Source organism: Triturus cristatus, chromosome 1_2, assembly GCF_964204655.1.
Source record: "Triturus cristatus chromosome 1_2, aTriCri1.1, whole genome shotgun sequence".
Taxonomy (NCBI): Eukaryota; Metazoa; Chordata; class Amphibia; order Caudata; family Salamandridae; genus Triturus; species Triturus cristatus.
This window is the reverse complement of record NC_140580.1, coordinates 766,047,859-766,072,725: the sequence shown is the minus strand read 5'-3', so window position 1 is coordinate 766,072,725 and position 24,867 is coordinate 766,047,859. Positions and strand designations below refer to the sequence as shown.

At 44.4% G+C, this 24,867-nt stretch overlaps 1 protein-coding gene across 1 annotated transcript in view; it reads left to right on the top strand.

Annotated features, from left to right (window-relative positions):
• Nucleotides 1-244: 244 nt before the first annotated feature.
• LOC146867987 (uncharacterized) overlaps nt 245-24,867 on the top strand; it is a 143,790-nt gene continuing 119,167 nt past the window's right edge. The window contains exon 1 of the mRNA XM_085608743.1: nt 245-419. The gene's annotated coding sequence lies outside the window, so the exon portion shown is untranslated. The remainder of the gene's footprint in view (nt 420-24,867) is intronic.

The following is a 24,867-nucleotide window of genomic DNA, read 5'->3' as shown; positions in this document are numbered from 1 at the left end:
ATGCATAAGCATTAAAACAAATCCCTTTCCTTGACCTAACACATGAGAACAATGTCAGCCATCCACCAACTAGACGAAAATATTGTCATTCAGCCACGCCCTTCCCATCCCCAGTCCCTGGAGATCTCTGATAAGCAGCAGCCAGTGCCCCAGCATATGCGCCTCAGGCCGCCTGACATGCACAGAGAGCCATTGTGTCATCAATCATGCAGGCTCTTACCAGGTCTGGGGGCCTCAGCCTCTCAGAGGAGTCTAACCCTTAACTAGTAAACATCCCCTTAGAGTAGTGTCTGCAGGCGTTTAAAGGGCAGGAGGAGTCACGTGGAATCCATGGGCGGTATATAGTCATCCAAAGAAAGAAGACAATCAAGAAAGTATGCTGGGTCTGTCTCTCGACTGAGGAGGGAGTAAATAAAGCAGTAAGTTATGTTTTTTAAGTCTTTCTTCCACAGGTTAAACACTTATGGAAGTTCCAGCCTTTTGAGGTGATTTGTAACCTTATCTCTCGCACGCGGCACAGAATGCGTTCTTGAAGACAAAAATGGCTTCCATTGTTAGTTAAGAATTCTATGTGCGACTTTAAACAATGCATAGCCATCTGTCCTATCGTGAGAACTTGCTTGATAGATTTTCTGCGTTTATGTCATTTTGAGAATTTGGGGTGCAAACATCCTTTGTTTTTACTCCTCGTTGCTACCTTTGACTGGACACTGGTCCCTCTGCAGAAAGGGATATCTAGTGTCTCCTCACTCTGTGATTTCACAGGCACTACATTTTTTTAAAAGCACACCCCTGTGGAGGACTCAACGACATATTGTACTCAGCTGAGCGCATGTAAGTCCGAGCTCCAAGTAAGGGATTCGGACTTAAAGCTATTGGGCCATATTATCAAGAACGGGCGATACCATTATCGCCACTTTCCTGCCGCTAAAGCGGCGATAAGGGGCTTGATAATATGCCCTATAGAATTCCAATAGCAGCCCAGGATTGATGTCCTTCACACCACAACCTGGGCTTCTATTGGAATTCTATAGGGCATATTATCAAGCCCCTAATCGCCGCATTAGCGTGCCGCTAAAGCGGCGATAATGTTATCGCCCGTTCTTGATAATATGGCCCCTGGAGTCAATATCCCATATAACCCATTCCAATATTGTGGTTAGTTAAGCTCAAGAGGCTTGCCATAGCCGGTCCTGGGCTGGTCACAGATCTTAGTTGTGGGATACTGATCGTGTCTTTCTACTTCCTTTGATGTCAGAACGGAGCTGTGTCCGGTCTTCATTCTGTGGAACACTGGGGAGGTTGAACATTGCCTGTTGTCTTTGTTTCTGGAACTGTAGCCTGTTGGAGGAGGGGTTGAAAAAACTCTGTAGCTCCTGGTAGGATTCTTAATATCATGGGTACATAATAAATCATATTATTTTGTATATCTGCAAGAGGCCTACTTAATTTTACGCTTACAAGCAACATTTATGTACATGCCTGTGTGCACTCGGACACACCCGCACCTCGAGTTTGGTGGGCGATGTCATCACCCTTCTCAGCACTGTCTGCAGCAGTGTGGTCACCTTGGAATTCAGCTGCCCTCCAGCCACAAATAGCCCCTGACACATTGAGAGCCAAATGTTTTGTTCACTCCTCATGAAATGATTAATCAGTAAGTAAGCATAAGCATTGGATTGGTCTATCTGCTCATGGCTGCCACCAGTCGCTGGCTCACTGGGTGACAGCCATAACAATGGACGATGATGTGACGATGTGATGCAATGAGGTGGTGTTTCAACTTACACAGCTAAAGTAGGTGAAAACTTGAAGTCGTAGATGATCAGAGTGTGGAGGGACATGGAGCTAATTAACATTCTTTGTTTGCTAGTAATGATGTCTAATTAACCACACACCCACTAGGTATTATTGCTTAAATAAGTAGCATACGCAACCAGACAACTCCCTCTACATAAGGGGTGGGGAGGGGGAAGCGTACCCACTATATCCAGATGCTCTCGATTCAAATGAGGCTATGCTTCTAATGCCAGATGTTTATTCATACTGGTTAGGTGAGGGATTATACTCACTGGGCCTGATTCATAAAGGGCAATTTACACTTTGTGAAAGTTTCATATTTTTTGCTTTTCACAAACTACGAGCTAATGGTAAGTTTATGACTGCAGAGCCCCCCGCCCCCACCCCGCAGTTGGGGCGGACAGCTTCTCACATAAAAAAATATAACAGGCCTATAATTGTATGCGCGGAGTTCTTCGCCTCGACAGTGGAGTCTCCGCAGACCTAAACTCATAGTTTGTGAATACCAAAAAATAGCATATTCACACAAAACTGTAAGTTTACCTTAGGGAATCAGGGCCGCTGCCTTCTTACAGATTTTTTTTCAACGGCGGGCGGCATGGCTCGTGGGTGGTGGGCTGGTGCGGGGTTAGTGGGGGATGGGAGACTGGGGGGGTCGTGGGTAGTGTCACGCGGGGGGGCAAACACATTTAAAAACTAAACTTACCTCGACAGGTCCCGCGTTTTCACTGCTCCTGCTCTCCAATAGGAAGAGGAAGCAGTCAGCCAGGCTACTTCTAAGTCAATCAGAACGCTGCAATGGCAGCTTTGTGATTGGTCTGAGAGCCGTGACACTCTGCTCAGCCAGGGGCCGGAGGGGTGGGCATGTTCTCCATGCAGGCTGTAATGCAGCGCACATGGAGAACAGGGAAGTGCGCATGACTAGTTTGGGCGGCCTGAGAGGGCCGACCAGTCATTGCGCACTTTGGAGTGGGCAAACCACTCCTCCCCTGCCCCGCTCGGACAGTAGATCAGCCCCACCCACCCACTCACCGCAAAGCAGCAGGACGCGTCAGGAAACATAAAATGATAATAACTTACAGTCATTATTACTTTATGTTTCTCTTCTTTACACTGCTTAAAAGCAGTGGGGGAGAGGTCTCCGGGGAAAGCCGTCTCCAGCGATCGTACAGATAAATAACTTCCCCCCCCACAGACAGACACCACACAAGGAGAAGATTTAGCGTTCTTTATAGGCAATTTCTTACGGTACGATGGAAGGTACAAGGAGGTCTGGACTCAGGGGTCCCCTCGATTCAAGTCTCTCAAGATGGGGAAAGGGGGTAGCGGGACAGTCTGGTAGTTGAGGTGGTACGGTGGATAGCCCACAATCCTCGAGCTCGGTGTTCTAGCTGGGACGGACCGCGGCAGCGCCAGCAGGTCCCGGTGGAGATGGTTGATACACGGTCCGCGGCAGCGCCAGCAGGTCCCGGAGAGATGGTCGATGCACGGTCCGCGGCAGCGCCAGCAGGTCCCGGTGAGGATGGTCGTTACAACGGGCCGCGCCAGCAGGTCCCGACGAGGATGGATGTTGCAGAAGGCCGCGGCAGCGCCAGCAGGCAGGACGATAGTTCACGAGATAGGGCTACGGCAGCGCCAGTAGTCCGTCAAGGCTGAGTTCTCTCGGTGTCTCTCGACTCCAGGATCCAACTGCCGTCCTGCTCTGGAGCTGCCCTACTTATAGGTCTGGCGCCCTTTGATGTCCGGACCCTCGCACTTGGAGGTCGGAGGGTCCGGGATGAAGGTGTCCAGACACCCAGCAGGGGGTGGAGCCAGCGCCTGGGGGAGCTGGAGGCGATCGGCACCTGGCGGGGGAGAGCCCTTGACGCTTCGTTCTCCCATTGACCTGCCAAGTGGTCCGCTCACCTCCTGGGTGGATGGTGGTGCCGGGATGCCGGGGCCGGCCAGGCCCAGGGTTAGGGTCGGGTGGAGGCCACGCGGCCTCGTGGCGCAGGGCCCAAGATGGCGGCTTGATCCGGCCGGGGGAGCCGGTGGTGGCTCGGTCCCGTGATACATGGAGGTCCGGGGGCAGGAGTTCCGTCGGGAGACGGAGTGCGGCTGATTCGTGTGGGTCACGCCTGGCGGGCCGGGGCTTAGGCCCTGTCATGCGGGGAGGGAGCAAGCCCTTCGTGTGGCCTGTCCAACATAGTGGAGGAGCCGCCCCTGTGTATTTTATTCCCAGATGTTCATTAGCAAGCAATTTAAGTGATTTGCATACACACTGTCTACTCAAAGATGTACTCTTTACCAGGGAGTTTCTTCACGCTGGCTACATGTACTGCCTATTCACAGATGTGTACCTGCTGCCAATTTACGAATGTTTCCATCAAAATATGATTATATTTGCTGTCTATTCACACGTCATCTGTACTAAAGGGGGGGGGGGTATATTTATTATCCATATTCAGGCATTCTCTATTTCAGGGAGTTGCACTTATTTTAAATCACTAAGCATTCCCTGTCATACTTACTATTGACCGATGGGAGCTTAATACTGGCGAGAGCATCCTTGTAATTCGGTGTCAGTAGGTTTTGCAGTTGCCCTGCCCTCACTTACTGTCCATCATTGAAGGATGGGATGAGCAGTGGAACTGCACTGAAGATCTCCTGTATCAGGCGTATACAAGAAATATGGATAATAGGTTGCAAAGTGCTCTGGGAAACCCTAGTTTGATTACTAAAGGCACACTGCATTTAATTAAGCATAAGTACTGGGACTGGGAACATAATATTTCATTGAGCAATCTCTGCACCCGGAGGTTTTACTGGATGTCTACAATATAAGGAGGTTTTGAAGATGTAAAACTGCTTACTAACTGTTCGACCCAGCCCAATTTAGCCCTCTACATGTGAGAAACAGATGAGATATTCTAATGAACAGTTGCACTCCACACTGGAGAAATCCAACTGATGTACAAAGTGTGGTGGGCTGTGTGTGAGACGACAGTGCACAGTTGTTTGCTTCATTTGGATCTGCCCACTCCAGTCTCGTCCATGATGGATGTTGTTCAGACTGATCCGAAAACATGGTGGTTTGCTGCTGCTCTTTCCGCAGAGGCTGCCCCGGAAGGGGCCTCGAGAGCCGGCACCATAACATACGCCGGTGACCTGGAATAATCCAGTTTGGGCCGCTACGGCGTGCCCAGAGGCAAGAAGGAGCTACCCCCTCCCAGAAAGATGGTGCACCAAAGAGACACCAAAGCACCTCGCTAATGAGGGGGCCAGGTAACTTTTAAATCCCCCAATGGGGGGAAGCCGCTGCTGTGGTAAGGTACAATGGGAGGGGGTTATAAGGCACTGCACCCCCAGCACAGCTCACTTATCTTACATCGTGGAGCTGAGGAAGCAGTGCACCACAAAATAACGAGAAGGAAGAGGAGACTTACCCTCGGAAGAAGCGCTGCGACATGGCTACAACGGAGAGTAGCGGTGGTGGACCAGCAGGCTTGCGAGGATGTCCCTCAAAAAGTGCCTCAACTGGCTCCCCGAGCTCCCGGAGTGTCCTGGACAATGGAGTGACGAGGGCCCTAATGAACCAGAGCATCGCCATCAGCTCCAGCACCAGGTGCCGTGCCGCGAAAACCCAATGGCTCCACGCCTCCACCTCTAACGAGGAGTGATGAGGGCCCGAGTCAACCGGAGCATCGCCACCGACTCTAGCGCCAGGCGCCGGGCAGCAATAACCTGACAGCACTACGCACCCACTTCGACCAAGGATTTGTTAGGTGAGCGGCAGCATAGGCTGGGGGAAGGGAGAGGGGGCAATGTAACTCCTGGAAACTGCCACCCACCAGCGGGTCGGCGGCCATCTGCAGGAAGCACAAATCCCAACAAGTGCACATGGGAAGCCTCTCGCAAATTCCAACACATATGCTCAGTTTGTGGGAGGTGGGACACCAAGCAGCAGGTTGCAGGCACAACAAGCAGCGAGGGGAAATGAAAGAGAAGAAGAAGAAGCACTAGCACAGATCAGGTGGGTGTGGGGGGACAGAAGGAGAGGAGTAGTTGCCGGTTAGCCCCCATCAAAACATACCAGCTCAGGAGGCTAGCCAACAAATACCACAACAAGAGGGACACTGCTCTGCTAATGAGAGGTTTTGAGGAGGGATTTGTAATACCGTTTGAGGGCCTCCTACCCAAAAGCAGTGTAAAAAACCTGAAATCAGCTCTGGGGCACCAGGATGTGGTTCACCAAAAAATAGAAAAGGAGAATACCTTAGAAAGGATTGAGGACCCCCTGCCACTGCCTTTGCCAAAGGGATTAGTGATCTCCCCCTTGGGGGTAGTACCTAAGAAGGAGAAAGGTCAGTTCAGGCTTATTCACCACCTATTCTTCCTGAGGGCAAGTCGCTTAATGACGGGATTAGTCCAGAGGCATGTTCAATGGGTCATGCAATGGTGGATGACGCTATTGACTTAGTAAGGACAACGGGCCAGGGAGCTCTCATGGCAAAACGCCGACATTGAGTAGGCATTCTGCCTCCTCCCGGTTTACCCAGCAAGCTTCCATTTGTTAAGTTTCCAAAGGGAAGGGGCAACTTATTTTGACAAGGCAATGCCAATGGAATGTGCTGTGTTCTGCATGTACTTTGAACAATTTAGCACCTTCTTAGAGTGGGCCTTACACGACCGGCACCCCACAGGAGGCAAGCTTTCTGTTTGTGGGTCAGCCAGGTTGGCAGTGTGGGGGGGACACACTAGCCGGTTTCCAAGAGCTAGCTGGGGAATTGGGAGTACCATTGGCGTTAAAGAAAACGGTCGGCCCCACAATCAAACTCACATTCTTAGGGATTGAAAAGGACTTGGTCGCAGGAACGTCCAGCCTGCCCAAGGATAAGATGAAGGAATTCAGAGAGGAGATAAGGTCCATGTGCGGCAGGGAGAAGGCAACCAACCGCAAGCTGCAGAGGCTGATTGGTAAGCTTAACTTTGCAGCCAGAGTTATTCCTGCGGGCCGGGTCTTCGCCAGGTGCCTAACTCAGCTAACAGCTGGGCTCACGCATAAACACCACCACATCAGACTGGGGGCGGGTGTCAGGCGGTACCTGATAATGTGGGACACATTCCTGGCAGACTTTAACAGGCTACTGATATTGAGAGAGGGCTGGGTGACAGCCACGCAGATAGCCCTGTTCAGGTACGCAGCATGCAGCACAGGCTTTGGGGCAATCCTGGGAGATAAATGGCACGTGGGGCAATGTCCGGGCAGTTGGCACTGGCTGCCTGGGAATGGAAATTGAGGAACATAAACTAACACTTTGGTCAGATAACAAAGGGGTTGTGCAAGCGATCCACAGAGGCACGGCCCGGTGCCCTGACACACTGAGATTAATGTGTCAATTGGTTAAATTGCAGCTGGAGGGGAACATAGAACTGAAGACATGCAATGTACCGGGAGTGAAGAACGCAGTGGTGGATGCACTTTCATGAGTGCAGATGGGCAGATTGAGGGAACTGGCTCCGTGGGCGGAAAGGGAAATGACCCTATTCCCAGAGGATTTATGGGCCCTGGCAGGGCAGACTTGTCGGTACTAGTGAACCTGGTACTCACCCCGGAAGCGGCCAAACTCTACAGGAAGTACACAGGAACTGTGTTGCAAATAGGGGGACTACAGACACTGGTAGATGCAGGCGAGACAACGAAGGCAATTGAGCGGTTCATACAGTGGGCATTCACAAGAAAAAGGCCCAAATCCTGGGCACAGGCCCACCTTTCAGCAGTAGCGCATTTCTCAAAGATAATCACAGGGCACGACGCTGCCGCCACCCACTACATCAAGTCAGCAATGAAGGGGTGGAAGCGCAGTGAGAGAGGGAAACCGGACACCCGGCGACCCATCGTCTTTACAAAATTGAACCTGCTCATGGATTCACTTGAAGAAATAGCAAGGGACACATTCGAGCTAACACTGTTCAGGGCAGCCTTTGCGACTGCATTCTTTGGGGCAGTTAGGCTCAGCAAACTCGTGGCACCAGCTAAAAGAGGTCTGGTGGTGCAATGCCTGCAGGCAGCCGACGAAAAACCTGCCACGGTGAGGGTAGAGCTGCTCTTGAGAAGGTCAAAAACAGACCAGGCCAGCAGGGGAGTGCTGTTGCGGCTGCATTGCATCGAAGACCTCAGATACTGGGCGGTCTGCCATATCTTAGCATACATGGCGATATGTCCCACAGGGGAAGGCCCATTATTCAAACATAGCGATGGGAACCTCTTAAGTACATTTCAGTTCACAGTGGTCATGCGCCAAGCTCTAGGCAGGGTTCCCTGCAGCCACCTTCGGTTGGCATTCATTTAGGAATAGGGAAGCGACTTTGGCAGCCCAGCATAGGATGTCCGAGGCGGGGTTCAGGCCCGTAGGCAGGTGGCGGTCCAACGCCTACAGGACATACGTGAGACCCCAGTTATTGTAGAAATACGTAGCGATATGAAGATGGGGAGTTGTGGGATACTGCCCATGGAGAGTTGTGCCGCCTGACAATATGATTGTTGTCTCTGTAGGAAGGTGCCCTTGGCTGGTGAAGGTGGTAGTCCACTCATTTGTCTCCCGGATGTATGCATGGTGGCCGTGCGGCGGTCATAAGCAAAGGGGCAGGCCGGTCAACACATGTGTCTTGATTGTTGGGCTGCCCAGGGATGAGATGGAACCAGCTGTTGGCAACACTAAAGGAATTGCAGGCGGAGGCCGAATGCCACCCCGACGTCTTGATATACATGCGGGGGGAACGGCCTTGCCCAGCTGGGAGGAAAGAGCTCCTCCACACCAACCAGATGGATTTAACCCCTTGCATGCCCGCCCCTTTCCCCGCCCAGTGCCGCGCCTTGCATTAGCGGGCGGAGTTCATGACGAGCTGGACTCGTCATGGGCACAGCGCCACCGCAGCCCATGACGAGTCCAGCTCGTCATGGGCACTGAAGGGGTTAACTGAGGTGGCCAGGTGCTTCGGTAGCACCACCATCATATGGTCTGAGTTGATCATTAGGCTGGCGTGGTGAGGAGCTGAGTCATAAGGCGGTTGAAAGCTCAAGGAGGAAACTGGACATTGTTATAAGCAAATTCTGTAAGATCAGTGGCCTAGAAGAATCAGGCGAGCCTCATCAACCCAGGCCACCCAGATCTTCATGCGCATGGAGGGGTTCACCTATCAGAGGAAAGGATGCAGGTGTTTTGGGCCAACTTATGGGAAGCGATGGCATTGGCAGGCTGTATGTAAAAAGAAAAAAAAAAGAAACAGACAAGGCAGGGGGGAGCTACTGGAAGACGCAAGCCTCCCTTACGGTGTGGAGGATAGGAGGGGGTACAATGCTTGGTTATGCAGGCACACCGGCAGGATGGTGTGTAGGAGGAGGGCCACTCACTTGGGGATGCTGGTGAGTAGGCCGGAAAAGGAGGTAGCAAACGGAGACAGCACTCGCAGCCCACACCTGCCAGACGGTAGGACACAAAAAAAGGCAAACAAGGTAGGGAGTTGGGGCCTACCTTTGGGGAGAGGCTACCCCCCCACACACGCAAGTGGCGTGAAAACCAACAGAACACTTTATGACCCCAAAACCGCAAGAAATGATTTACGCCTGCAAAAGAGCGGAAGAACGAACTGTCAGGGTTGTTTTAGGAACCTGTAAGATGTGCAAATGATTTATGATAAGTAATGTATGACAGTCCGCAAACGTGATTTATTTCCACGGTCCTAAAATTATGACAAGGGCAGTGTAATTGAAGAGCTAATTACACATGCCATGCATAAAAAACTGCGGCCAACATCGACCACAATACTACAACATGTGTTGGCTACTTATTGTAGGTACAAATGTAAGAAGGTTGCATGCCATTTTGGAGTGGGCACAGTGCGGGGGTTATTACATGCGGGCCGCAATGGCTCTGTACCACACTGGTATTTCCCCATTAGGCTGCAGGCTAGCAGATTTCTTTCAGAACAAAATGAGCCCATGACTCAACCGTGTGCCTAAAGCTACATTCCAATCAATGCCTCCTGCACATTGGGACGGATTTGAACATTTTTGCCAAGGCTGATTTTGCTTTCCAATCCAACCCTTGTTGCATGTTGATCACCAACTGATCCAACACAGTGCAACTCCTTTACCTGAAATGTGTTTAAAATAAGGAATTGGATACACTTAAACACACCAGCAGTGATTTTGATTGCTTCTCTAATACCTATGAAATGTTAGTTTAAATTGTGTTATCGCTTTAAATATTAATGCTGCTACATACCGACTCATGGCTGATATGTTATAACTAGAACCAAATTAATTATTGTTATGAGAACCTTGAGGGACTGCTTCTATTTTGCTATATCGCCTCTTGATGTTCGACCCATAATGTGGAAACAAATCTCACTTTAATCTTATTCTACTGGGTCATCAATAGAGATTTTATTTCTTTCATTGATTTGAAACTGTTTATTCGATAAATCACTGTCACGGCTGCTGCTATCTTCTTCCCATATGTACTTTGATCAAGCAAGGCCTAAACTTACTCACAAATCTCTCCTTTCCAAGCAAAGTTTGTAGTTATCTGTGCAGGCAATTTCTTTGGACCAACTAAATCTATGTAGACTCCAAGCATGCTACATAGATTAAACTGGCTGCAGACCTCCTTCACAACACCTTGGTCCCCAGGTATTCATCTATCATATCTACCTAAACGTACCTAGCGGTTTAGATGTTAAGTGATGTAGGAGATATAAGAAAATTGTCATTAGATATAATGCACCCAATATATGGGGGAAAAACCCTCCAATTATGGTGTCCATTCAAGGAAATATATGGGTCTTTTACATAGCAATTATCACTATTACTAATAACAATAATAACAAAATGTTTTTATCTTTAATGATTTTTTAAACATTTTTATTAAAAAAAAATATGCCTGAGCAATGCTGTGTAATCAATGGAAAAATAGATACACACAAATTAAATCACAATTAACTTACAATAAAACTGAAAAAAATTCTTTCCACCCAGAAAAATCAAAGAAAGGTCAAAAAAGATTTGGTAGCCATACTTGAAGAGCCAATTAAAGCAAAAGGTTCCTGTAACATTTAGAAACAATTTGCAATAATTATAAATATAATGAAAATGGACTGAAACACTTTCGGAAACCTTTTCCAGCAATGCATCAGAACAAAATTTGTTAATTATCTTGGCTTCTTGACTGGAGTTGATTCCTAAATGCAAGGAAGTTGTTTTAAACCCTGCCACCCAGTAGCCCAACGGAACTAGCCGGAAGGATCTAGCGTCTTTCAAGGACAGCAAACACCTGAAGAATGTCACCCCACCTGCCTCTGGAAAGCAATAGGAAATCACCCACTCTTGGTGATGAACACTGCCATTTTATAAACAAATTTCAGAGATTGGGCATCTAATTTTAAATCACAGACCACTTGGCATTGGGAGTCAGTTTAGTAATCTCTCTTACCTCGAGTATTCTCCAGCTTCTTCTGCTCACACCTCATTCCATCCTGAAGTATAACACGTTTGATCTTGGAAATCTGCTAGCTTGGGCATTGCAGTTGTGAAGCTCTGACTTCACAGCAAACCCCACAACAATAGATCAATTTGAGAGGTGAGGCATTAGCTTGGCAAGTAGGACGTTTTTGGGAATGCCTTTGATGTAAGCTGCAACGTTCTTGGATAAAGACAAGTCTGGCTATGTAGCCTATGTTGAGCACAGATTTTCTCCCAAAAAATGGTGGGGTGGACATGTTGCTCAGAGAAGGACTTGCTTTACAACCAAACATGATGACTTCCATATTTTAAGCATTAACCTACATTTTACTGTGACCCGTTTGCTTTTGGACCTTATCTAAATAGATGTTTAAAGCCTGCAGCAGGCACAATAAGTAGCAGCTGCGTGGCATCTGGTTACAATTGTATTTTGAATGGCAAGTCTCCTGCAGATTGAACAATGGGACACAGTTTGTTAAAGGGTTTGTGATAATAAGGAGCCTTAGGAATTTCAAAGTGGCTAACATCTACGGTGTGAGCCCTTCCTACTGGGTTGTCTCTGACCCAATGTACAGTTCTGTCCACAGACCACCCACTACAAGTAGCTTGTCCAACGAGGCAGATTTCTGTACTATGGCAAAGGCTTTAGATACATCAAAGACAAGCATTGGCAATGCCAATAGGTCTAGCTTTAAAGGAAAGTTGTATGGCAATGTGAAGCATTACAAACAAAATAGCATGGGAATAGATATGCATTTGTGCGAGAGGGAAGAACTGTAGAATAATAATGGTGGAGGTTTAAAGGTCTGGTTACAATTGCACGGTCAATCAGTCCTAAAAATCTATGTATGTTAATGACTTCCCTCCTCCCATCTGTGCTGATGCCAGAGAGAAACAACATAAACTATCTAGTTATCTAAGACACTTTAATAGCATTCTAATGTCATGTGTGTGCTCCTGAAAGGTCAAGCTTAGGCAGCTGGATAAATAGACACAATTATCACAACTGCATGAAAGACAAGCACTCTTGTGGAGGCACACAACATCTGCCCAGTCAAAACATATTCTTCTGGCTCCCAAAATGTGGGTGGAGCCAAAGTATCTCCCTAGTTATGCTTACATAATTGTCTGGTGACAGCTGCACTTTCGAGCCAGACCATAAAAACAAGAAACTCCCAAGCTACCACTGTCAATTATCCTCTCAGTTTCTCCCTGATGTTAAACCGCCTGTCTCCTGACAAACATTAACCCCTGCTAATAGCAAGCCAACTCCCCAAAGCCTCTAATAATGTCTACAACTAGCCAATATCCAGACTTTACAGCACTTTACAAAAAATTGAAAGTTAATAATAAACTGAAAATTTAGATTTTCGACAACCGGGGTGGGTAGGAAATCATGATTATATTGCAGACATGGAGGCTGATATTATGGCTAATCCTCTTTATTGCCAACTCACAGCAGCAACTTTAACAAACACTTAGAACTTAGAATTCAAATCTTTTAGCATTCTATTCCATACATAATCCTAGTTCAGGCGGCCATATTGCTTCTTTTGCTGCAAACTTAAAGAACACTGAACATCTTCATGCTTAAACATTTTATTCTGGAAAAAGCCACTTCCAGCATTCCTGTGGCTTCTTTATTTACTTCCTGTAGTCACCTCATCCTGAAAGCACAAAAAATAAGGTATATAGTGGGGGTAACATAAGGTGGGATAATATCAGAATCTGTGTCTTTAATAAAATCATGATTTTCAACCCACTATGGAAAATCTGAATTTTATGGCAAGGCACGGACGTAAATATTGTGCATGTTGAAAGCCTTGCCATAATATTCCCTATAGCGCACTCCACTGGTTTAAACTACAACTTTTTCAACACTGACACTGTTAACCAATCTGCTGCAGCTAAAATACTAGTCAAACCACCTTATGCCACTAAAGCCTTGTGCGCCATAGCCCCCCCTTCCAAAATGTGCACCAAACCTAGCAAGATCTATTCCTGCTCTTTCCATAACTTCCTTAACCCCTTTCCAGAATGTGCGCCAAACCGAGCAAGATCTATTCCTGCCCTTTTCATAACTTACTTAACCCATCGTGCTAATGTAGGGGTAGACACGGGATACCTAAAAGAAATTAATAAATGCATCTCTCCGTTATTTCTCAAACTCTTTGCTCTTCTCTCATATTCACACAAAGAACTCACTACACAAAGTGTTATATTGCCTTCCAAATAAAATAAAAAAAATGTCAGTTACATAGTCTGAGTCCTCTTCTTGATACTGAATCATACTCCCTCTGGTAAATATTTCCATGATGTTACCTCCAATGCCTTAACATCTGACACCCTTCTAAATGAGATCAGACAAAGAAGCATGATTAACTTAAATGACAGACTTTTAAAATCAAAAAATTAATTCTCCGTCCAACTAGTCAATTCTCTCAAAACAAGATCCATATCTCGCAAAGACTAATACTTCAGATCTGGTGGTATCCTCAACTGCACACTCCACAACAACCTTCTCACCACATCATGTTGTCCCACTGGTAAACTATTCACCTACTCGCGGCCTGCTGAAATCGCAGAACTATTAATATTCACTGAACTGTATGATTTCCCGTTAAAGAAAACTTCTGTCAAAAAGTTAACCACCTCTACCACAGGCACTGATATGGAATCCAAATTCCGCACAACACACCAACAAAGTCATCCCTTCCATGCCAACCTGTATGCCTTAGATCACGGGTACTCACAAACGTTCGCTCGAAGGCCAAAATTACGGTGTGGTTTGTGGCCGAGGGCCGCACCAGTGGGGGTGGGGTTAGTTGGGGGCGGAACTAGAGAAAAAAATCAAAATCTTTCCCAAACAAATCAAAGTGGTACTGTAACCTTGTAACGACTATGAGTGACACTTTCTTGCAAGCAAAATCAAGCAAAATGATACCTATAAATATCAGAGGAAAACATACGATTTTGTTTACAGTCCTGTTTAGCATCACAAACGGGCCTTTACAGACTATTAAAACAGCAACATTTATTTATCCTTCTACGTTTTAGCTGGAAGCAGACTAGGAAGACAAAAAGCGATAGCTGTAATATTTGAACTCATTCTTACACTGGTAATTACTCCGGGCCGACTCCATGCATCGCTTTTTCTCTCACTATAAGGTTACAGAAATGGATTAACTTTATGCAAAAACAATGATGGTCCACGTGTTTAAAACACATAGGGTTACTGATGTTCATATTTAGAGGAGAACAACGGAGCAAACGGACTGGGACGACGATGGTTCGCAAAAGGCTGGTCTCTGCCCAAAATTGCACAGACGAGATAACAACTGTAGAAGGGAATGCACACAAGTACCAAAGAGTTACTTTTTTTGCAGTATGAAAATCCATACATTTTTCCCTGTCTACGTCACTGCAGAATAGGCCAGTTCAGAGAACTGCACAACATATTTTGGATTTAATCACACACCACAATAAAATAAAATGGGTTTACAAATGACATTTATACACTGCAAGTCATAAGCATACGTGAGATAGCACAACATGACAAGCGCGCAACGCCCATTGGGGTCAAAGGGCTTCAGCCACTCCCATAGTGTGTGTCAGCCCGGCTGAGACAGATTCCCGGGCACGCACACAGCCGCACCCGAGTACTCCACAGGTCTTTAAAAGACCATTAACTTGTTAATGAGGCTTTGTTGTTTTTCACTTCTTCTTAGCGCCCCTGCATCTCCACTCTGACTATCACTGGAATCGCCTGGCCCCCATAGAGCAGTCTCTCTCGGAGTCTGCGCTGCTGCAACCGGTGGTGTTTGCAGACACTCTTTAAATAAAAACAACACAGGTACGATGTCTGCAAGGTCCGCGGGCCGCCAAGGAAGGCTTGATGGGCCGCTGCCGCGGGCCATACTATGAGTACCCGTGCCTTAGATGTTTCTGGAGTCCAGGACTCCTTCATGAGTTTCAAAGCTTCTGTTGATAAACCTGACATCTGCCAAGCTCTCCCAAAATCAACCATCTCATCAACCTCATCTGCCCCTGCTACACTAACTTGTGTGTCTCCCGCCATTGCACTCACTAACAGATCTGAAAACTCAGGCAGAAGAACTAGGTCATCTATCAACAGTTCCATAACGTCCGGATACCAAACCTGTGATGGCCAAAATGGAGCTATCAGCACTAATTCCGCTCGCTCCTTATCTCACTTTCAACAGTAATCTCTATCAAAGCAAATGGTGGGAAACCATAACTGTGAGCTCTTCCCCAGAGCTGCAGAAACGCATCCACTGCCTCCATTTCCAGATCTGGCCTTCAACTGTAGAACTTGCACATTTGAGCATTCACCCTGTTCACAAACAAATCTGCCATTAATGGTCCCCATCTATTGCTGTGTGCCCTGAACACCTCCTTATTCAGCATCCAATCGCTGGAATCCTTCAACTTCCTGGAGTGCCAATCTGCTATTCTGTAGCTCATTCTAGGTATGTACTGAGCTTGTACCATAACATCCTTACTCAGGCAAAAATGCCAAAATTCCCTTGCTAAATCCACTAAAGCCTTCCCCCTTACTTGTTGACATACCTTACCAAAGAAATATTGTCCATCTTTAATAATACACAACATTTCACCTGGTTTCTGACAAAACTGTTTATTGCAAAGGACCCTGCCAACAACTTTAGATAATGGATGTTCATCTCTTTTTCCGGAATTGTCCATTTCCTCCCTGTTGCCAATGAGACACACTTTGCTCCCCAACCTTGCAGACTGGCATCCGACTTTTTAACCACATCTGGAAAGACTCCAAACATGTCTCTTCCATTTCATGCTTCCACATTTTCTAGACACCACTCCAGTTCTCCTCTTGTTTCCGCATCTACCTGTTCTCTCTGCGAATATCTCACTCCTTTGCGCCGATACCTTGCCTTTAATGCTCTAGAGCTCGATAATATAACCGGGCTGAAAAAACTGCCAGTATAGACACTGACAGCAGTCCTAGCATCCTGGCTATCTGTCGTAAAGTTATCCATTGGCACATAAACATTTTCCGTATCTCCTTGCAAATCTTCTTTAGCTTCTCCAGGGGTAACCTCAATATACATTACAATGTGAAAATATGAAGCCCTGAAAACACCATCTCCTGTGCTGGAATCAGACACAATTTCTCCTTGTTTTCTACAAAACCCAGATCCTCCAACACTCACACTGCTGCCCCGAATGCTCCTATGCCAACTCCTTGCTTTCTGGCATAATTAAGATGTTGTCTAATACAATACCAATCGGACCACTCTTGTCTATAGCCAGGTCACTAATGACCTCATCACCTTGGTGAAACACCAAGGAGCCAATGTCAAACCAAATGGAAGACTCTTGAACCTCCACAATATCCCTTGCCAATGAAATCTCAAAACAGCCCTCTGATCCTTCCAAACTGGAATGGTCAAGTACGCATTTTTCAAATCGAGACATGTTAACCAATCCCCCTTTCTCAAGAGATCTCTCAGCATATGAATCCCTTCCATCTTGAAGTGATTCTACTATACCCAATCATTTAATGTGTTCAAGTTAATGACATGGCTCATGTCCTTGTCCTTTTACTAGAAACAAATTGTTTACAAACTCAAGTGATACATTTCCTGCCTTCTCTATAGCTCCCTTATTCGCAAGCTCCTACCATTCTCCCTTCAACAAATTTAGGAACCTTGGCCATCTTTCCTGCACTGGAATCTCTAAAAGGTCTATCCAATACCCTTGCACTGTTTATAACACCCATGGATCTGCCGTAAATTCTTTCCATTTCTCTAAAAAATGGGCAAGTCTGCCACCCAACTTTACTGTAGTACACAAAGGGCCTTTTACCAAACATACAATGCTTGCCCTCCTGTCTCCTGTAAATCTTCCTCTCCGCCTCTGTAGATAGAATTCTGCTGTCTGATATCCTGTTGATTGATATCCGTTAGGTCTAATTCCACATTAGAATGATGCCCACGTGATGCCAAAATCACAATGATGCCACGTGATCCCAAAACCAAGGCCGCGTAATCGACCCTACATTCTTCTGGCCCCGCCAAAACCTTCCCAATATTATTCTGCACCCTCTGTATGAAATTGAATGCACCAGCATACTTTTCCATCTCCTTCATAAACTGATCTTCAGAGAGTAGGCCTTTTTTAGCCTCTTGACCCGACTCTTTACTTGCTAGTTCCGCTTACTTTGGATCTATTTTCATCAAGAGACGTTTCCTATGATCTGCACACGAAGCTGCGTTTGTGTTTCCTAATAAACACACTGCTTGATGCACCCACTTTAGCAAATCCACAACTTCCACCGCAGTCTCCTGCAATTATGCCTCCTAACACATGTCAAACATCTTTGCTATGGGCCAAAAAACATCTAAAAGGTGGTCCTGACAACCTTTTAATCCCTTTTCTAGACCACGTCTGGGATCTCTCCCTGATTTGTTCAGGAACATTAACATCTTAGAATCTAGCTCCAGCATAAATGCCACCTTATTTGCCAAAGACGGCCTTGGACATTCAGAGCGAAGCCTTGTTCTGACTTACTTAGGCATCTCCCCCTTAATCCAGTAGTCCACATATTCTGCCACATGCCGTGCATGGATCCACTGAGGGGAAAGTGGATGTTGTATGGAAAGTGGGTCAAACACATAATCCCCCAAGGGATCCTTCACCTGTTCCACCTGCTCATTTTCCCCTTTATCTTTCTTTATTCTCTTCCTTTCCAACTCCTCATCCTTCATGTCATCTAAATCGGATGAACATTGAATTACAATCTCCCCAGTGCTGGAGGATTCATCACAGGCCACCGCTCTGTGATCCCTTTTACTGGCCTTTATAGCCTTCTCACTCCACACCAACCGAGTTGTCTTCTGAGTTTCTCTGGGACCGTGCTGTCCCTCTGCCTTTAAAACGACCTTCTCTTTTTGTACATGCTTTCTTTTCTGAGATGCTTCATGACCACCACTCCCTCCAGCCGCCTTATTCGCAGCCTACTCAACTGACCAAAACTGCTCATCCTCATTCCTGCTCCCAAATGCTTCTTCAAACTTCCCCATTCAATCATCTATTTTCGTGCCTAACTGGGTCGCTAAGGCTGATGACACTGCCTTACTAACACATTCCTGGACCTTATCTTCAATGCTCCTCTCTATGGCGCCATTACTTTCCATGCTGACAGAGCACAACTCACCAAACTAAAATCTGCCAAGAAAAAACAAATACCTTCTCCGACTTCAAAGTTTAGAAATCTACCACAATAGCTCCGGTCCTCAACTACCAGCGTTTCTCTACCTCACTCTGCCCGCGCCAAAACTGACTGGAAAAAACGCTCTTCAATTAACTCAAAATATGGCCGCCTTGTCTGTCGTTCTGTAAATCAAGACTTTCCCCAATCCTAAATGGCCACTTGCGTTCTCTAACACCCCTACATCGGCTGCCTAAATCTAAAAACAAGTTCCGGCCACAGATGGAAATCGACACCGTGTGGCATCCGGCACCTGAGGTAAATAAATGCAGACTCTATCACTATACTCGCTGAATCATGCATGTCTTCTCGGGCTGCCGCACAAACGAGCTAGCGGATCACTTGGCCGTGCGGCGCACTGACCTTTCGTGATCTGGCTTGCGTCAGTCCTTGCATTGCAGGCTCCGCTATGTGCCTAAATCAACCAATATTCGGCCATTTCAAAAAGTGCAATGTCAAACCAACGGCACTACTGCCTCATTAGAAAACTGAAAATCAACGGTCATTCCTCAAATAAAAATGGCAAAAGCTTGAAACAAATCCAAAACTGCTGTTTGCTTGTGACTCGAATTCAGTGAATAAAGTCATTAACATCCGTCTCTAAACCTTATTTAAAATCGCTATTCACGCTATAACTGAAACCATCGCATACTGTGCGTGCACACTTCTTAACTGTGTAGCTCATACACAATCCCATCCTGCTCATACACACTCATCACAAGTTACAGTTGATATCAAATCTCATGTTCTTATCTTAGAAGTGAGCAGCAACAAAGAAGGAAGATGGCTGCCTGACCTGAGATTATATATGGAATAGAATGTTAAAATATTCATATTTTAAGTTCTAAGAGTTTGTTCAAGTTGCTGCTGTGAGTTGGCAATAAACAGGATATGCAAAATACTGGCCTAAAAATGTCCATGACTGTTACGATATAACAATTTTCTTTAAAAGCCTGGTTACCACTCCTTGTTTTACAAAGTCAGGTTGCAATCCTTCCATGAAAGATGTACTCATCAACAGCTTTATCAAAGATGTCAAGATGGGACATGCTCCTTCAACAACTGCCCCAGAGCATGGTCTGTCCTTTTCCATCTCATAAGATGTGGTTGTGACACCAGCATTACAGATTTATGTGACAATATTCATATCTACATGCCATGGAGAGCCACAGTCTTACAGATTCAATAGTTTAATAGCATTAACTTCGAAGGAACAGAAGGCTCCCACAAAATCAGGATGGTGTTATCGATGTTTTGAAGACCTCTACGATGGACTGCTGTGCTTGCTTCACCTTGGGCAGTGCCAGTTGTCCCAATTCTCTCTGTTCAACAAATTCATATCTGTCTCTTTGGTTTATCTTCGTTTTCAAACTGCTCAAGTAATTTTCTACTAGTATTAGGTTAAAACATCAACAAACTGGCCACAGATTGCCTACAAACGTTTAATCCCCTACTTTCTGATGTTATTGTGATTAATTGTTTTTAACTGTACCTATTTGCTTACACTTCTTTCACCGTCTGCACTCTGCCACCATTCACATTTTTAACTAAAACCTAAAAACATAATTATAGGGTCATCTCGTGTTTTCCCTGGCCTTTTTTTTCACAAACTCTATTTTGATTGCTTTTAATAATGTTTTGCAAGAGAACATTGTTTCTTTTGCTGGAATGATGATGGAGCAGTCCATAATTCTCACCTCCAGAAGATAAGCATGCTTTTTTGTCAAGATACAGTTCCGTTTATAACTTATTTGAGATTTATTTCATTGTTTTTACCCTGATGGCAACATTTTGATCTTGCCATCGAAGTCACGTTACTTTTAAAACTTCTGAAAGTCAAATGTAAATCAGGGCTTGGGCTGAGTTTAGGATTATTTCACTAAGGCCACTGTCTTTATTTTCTTGCTCAGATTATACAGGTCAGAGATTTTACCGGAGTATAGCAGCACAATATGGTAGTAGATTTTAGTGAGCATCCTAGAGGGGTTAGAGAGGAATGGAACACAGAAGCTCTCTGCAGTGTTTATATCAGTGATTGAGTACCATTTTGAAACCAAGTATGTGAAGGGTTTACAAAATGTTTATAAGGAGTTTCTGTAGAGATTTTCCATTTATGATGAAGATAATGACAATGAAGAAGCTGAGGAACTGGTAGCATTGATGCTGACCCAAAGCGAAGGAAACCAGGATGAGGAGGTATATACGGACTGAGTTGAGAGCAACGTGAAATAACAGATTGCGAAAGGTCCCTATATGGTGAAAAAGAAGAAAAAAGTTTGTGCTGGCAGAGAGGTTATCAAGAAATCAGTGAAAGCCAATAAAGAATATCAATGGTAAAATGTGAGCAAAAATATCAAAATTTATGCTGGTAATTGAGTAATCACTAAAGGGAAATGGAAAAAAGCGACAGTATATATGCAGGACCCTTCTAAGTTGTTAGTGTCAACAATAATGTGGTTGCTGTAGAAGATGGAGGGAGGTGCAGTTTTGAAAAAGTATCTGCAAAGTATCAAGTAGAGGTGATTTAAATAACTTATTAATATTACGATTGGAACAGGCATTTTTCCCTCTTGTTGGAAAAAAGCTTCCATTCTGCCCTTACTCAAGAAATCTAATTTAGACCAAGAGGACCCTGCCAATTATCGTCCTATCTCGAGACTCCCCTTTCCTGCTAAAATAGCAGAAACGATCCTGACCTCTCAATTGAATCAATTAATTAAAGATAGTAACTGCTTGAATCCCACTCAGTTTGGATTTAGATCGGAGCGTAGTAGTAGCTCTGATCAATGCCACAGATGAACTTAAGTTCACCCTGGATGGTGGTGGCTCATTGGTTTTGATTCTACTAGATTTATCTGCAGCCTTTGATACGGTGGATCATTCCTTCCTGATCCGGTGTCTGGAAGATATTGGCATTAAAAATATGGCCCTAAAATTGCTTTCTTTTTTCATCTCAAACAGGCAGAACACGATCAATATTGATGCCTACACATAAAATTATTTTAGTTTTCCCTGTGGAGTTCCTCAGGGATCTTCGCAGAGCCCTACCCTTTTTAATATATATGTCACGGAATTGGTTCGATTGATTCAATCTCTTGGTTTTGCTTTGACCTCTTACGCAAAGACACATAAATTGTGTGCTCGATGCGTAACACTTCCAATAAAACGAGTCATCGCATTCAGCAATCCATGGGACATATTAACATTTGGATGGATAAACACTGTCTCAAGCTTAATGCGGGGAAAACAGAGGTGATTTTGTTAGGGAATAATCCAAACTTCTGGTCAGCTTCTTGCTGGCCAGTCGAATTGGGTCCCCTCCCTATTCCAGTTAGTAAAGCAAAGAGCTTGCAAGTTATTTTAGACGATCACCTTAAATTTAGGCTAACAAGTCAATGCAGTAATCTCATCATCATATAATGTGCTAAGAATTCTAAAGAAAATCATGAATTTCCTCCCCACAGCAGTTAGGAAATGAGTCATTTCCACACTCGTTTTTAGCAAAAATCGAATACTGTAACGGTCTCTACAATGGCTTACAAGCCCAATATTGGAACAAACTGCAAGTTCTACAAAATTCTGCGGCTAGGTCATTATTGGACTTCCTAGATACCAATCTGCCTCCCAGGCACTGAAAGACCTTCACTGGTTGAAGGTCAAACACAGAATCACGTTTAAAGCACTTTGTCTTATTTACAGAGCACTTCATAACTCTGGACCCTTGTTTTTTAAAAGAACTCTAACCTGGAATACACCTTCTAGAAACTTAAGATCTTCAGGGGCTTTTAAAGTCAATTTTGTCAGATTTAAGAAAGTAAAATGGGGAAGAAGCAGTTTTGCGGTGAGAGCGTCAAGAGCTTGGAACCTCCTTCCGCTACCCCTAAGGGCAGCCACATCCCTTCTCCAATTCAGAAAAACATGGCTTTTTAATCAGTAGGCTCCCATTTCAAGTTGACTTACAGTTGTTTTGCAGAATTAGTGCCAAGACGCCTCCGGGTATACGCTGCGCTCTATAAATTGGCTAACATAACATAACAAATATATAAAGTTTTCAATATATCTCACTGGTATTAGGTGTTAATGAATTTTGTCTATAACATTAGTGGTTATATGTTGTTTAGCTCTGTATATGATCTCTATCTCATAATATATGATCTATTTTTATAAATGTGGTGTGGTTATTTATAAAATAGGGAGATGTGCGGAGATGCCACAAGATGTCCCTAGAGTCTTTCAACTAGACCTCTGGATAACTCTTGGAATACCTAATGAGAATTACACAAGATAGTTGGTTAAAAGACATGAAGGAAGGAGCTAGTGATGTTGCCTAGAGGTTGCTGAAATAAAGATTCTTGTTACTTCTACTGAACCAAAGTATGTGATGACTATACTTTAGAAGCATCTGGACACAGGAGGACCTTGTGGGGGTATATAATTTGTCGCCAAAGTCATGGCACTTTAGAATATGTATTTAGAAAAATATCATAGGCAATTTCTGCAGTGCTAAGTAAATGAAACCACAACTTTTGATTTCTAAACAGATTTAATGTCCGATGGACGAGGCTAAAACATTCTAGCGCACCTTCAGTTTTGGAATGATAACTGAAGACATTTATGATTAAGTCCTAAAATTTGGAAAATAATTTCAAAACATAGGCATAAACTGAAAACATGGACAAGTAAGAGTGCTGAAGTTAATCAAATTATTCTGAAAAAAACTTGAAGAAACAATTCACAAATTTATCAATGGAGATTCTCTTATACTGGGGCGCGGCTTATTTCACAAATAAAAGACTACTATTACTAAAATAGTAATAGGTCCAAATGGTTCAGCACCACAATTCAACAATATGTATCACTTTTTGGTCATAATAGTTCCGCACAGTTGGAATACAAATCCACACACATAGTATACATAATTTTCAAACTCCATCTGATTATTTTTGTAGGAAGTTCTTCATTCATATTCTTCTTTTATTATTCTCCTTAAAAACAAAAGCCAATGAGTTTCATCCTCATGGACTTCTTCAGGGCTGCAAAATACATATAAATACAAAGAAGTATTTGAAATATATAAAAAGAATTTAAACTATACAATTTTTTTTCATTGAACAAACATTTTTGTTTTGTATGACATAGTCCCACATGAATAACACCCCAGTTTTTACACCAATCTATTTAATAACAGTAGTGGCATTGTTAATTCTCTTATGACAACCTTCTTCTAGCTATATAACTATGTGCTGAACTAAATTCTCAAGTACACATTCATCAATTTTAAAAGGTTGTGCAACTGCATTTTCTATGTTTTAAACTCATTGTAGAGAGGTTACTATCGTCTAATTTTGTGAGAAAAAACATTATGTCTATAGGGATGGAGCTATCTATGTTTCTAAAACAATCATTCTCATACCTCTATTCAAGATCCTTCTTTGTAAGCCACTGTGCGGGTATTTGTGTCGTTGGTGGTGTGTCAATTCCCTAATAGGTAACTTTGCTTATTAAATCCTAAAATAGTTTGAATACCATTTAAAATTTCTTTATGAAGACAGAAATTGTATTTAATTACCAAACAAAGGGAGACAATAAGGATTTCATAATGTTCATATCTTCAGAGTTAGACTCAAGCATGCCAGTTAATGCAATGTGATGCCATATGGATTGGTTCCAATTTTCATTATTGAAAATAATCGGAAGTTTTCAGGACTTGCTGATTAAGGACAACAATAATTTCAGTGTAAATTTCAAATAACTACTGCGTTCCTGGTGACCTTACACTGAAAGATGAAAAACAGACAAGGGCAAGGTCTCCTACTCCCACCTCCTACAACCTCGAGAGAAGGGTGGAATAGGAGATGGTGTCAAAGAAGGAAGAAAAATCAAGCAAAAACTGAGCTGCTGGTTCTCCAGAGTCAAGAATGGAACAAAAGGTGGTCAAATGCAGTTAAAAGCAAAAGGTCTTTGAGTAGACAAGAAGATGCTTACCTCTGCTTGCCGGAACTAGCCAGGTTAGTTTAGGTTAGATAAGGTTAAGCATTTGTTAGTTGCAACATACACAAAAAGTGATTCATGACAGAAACTTGACAGGTCAAAGTTAGTAATATCTGGAGTCTGTTACACTGTTCTGTGAGCAAACCCAAGTATTATAAAAATACGTTACATTACCTTTTCTCTCAAAATCAAGAATTCCTTCAAAAAGTATTTCCAAAAATGCCTGCAAATTCCTAAATTTGCGTTACAAATATCCACCCAAGGGATCTGGGGTTAGATCTATCAATAATCCGTTTTGGGATTT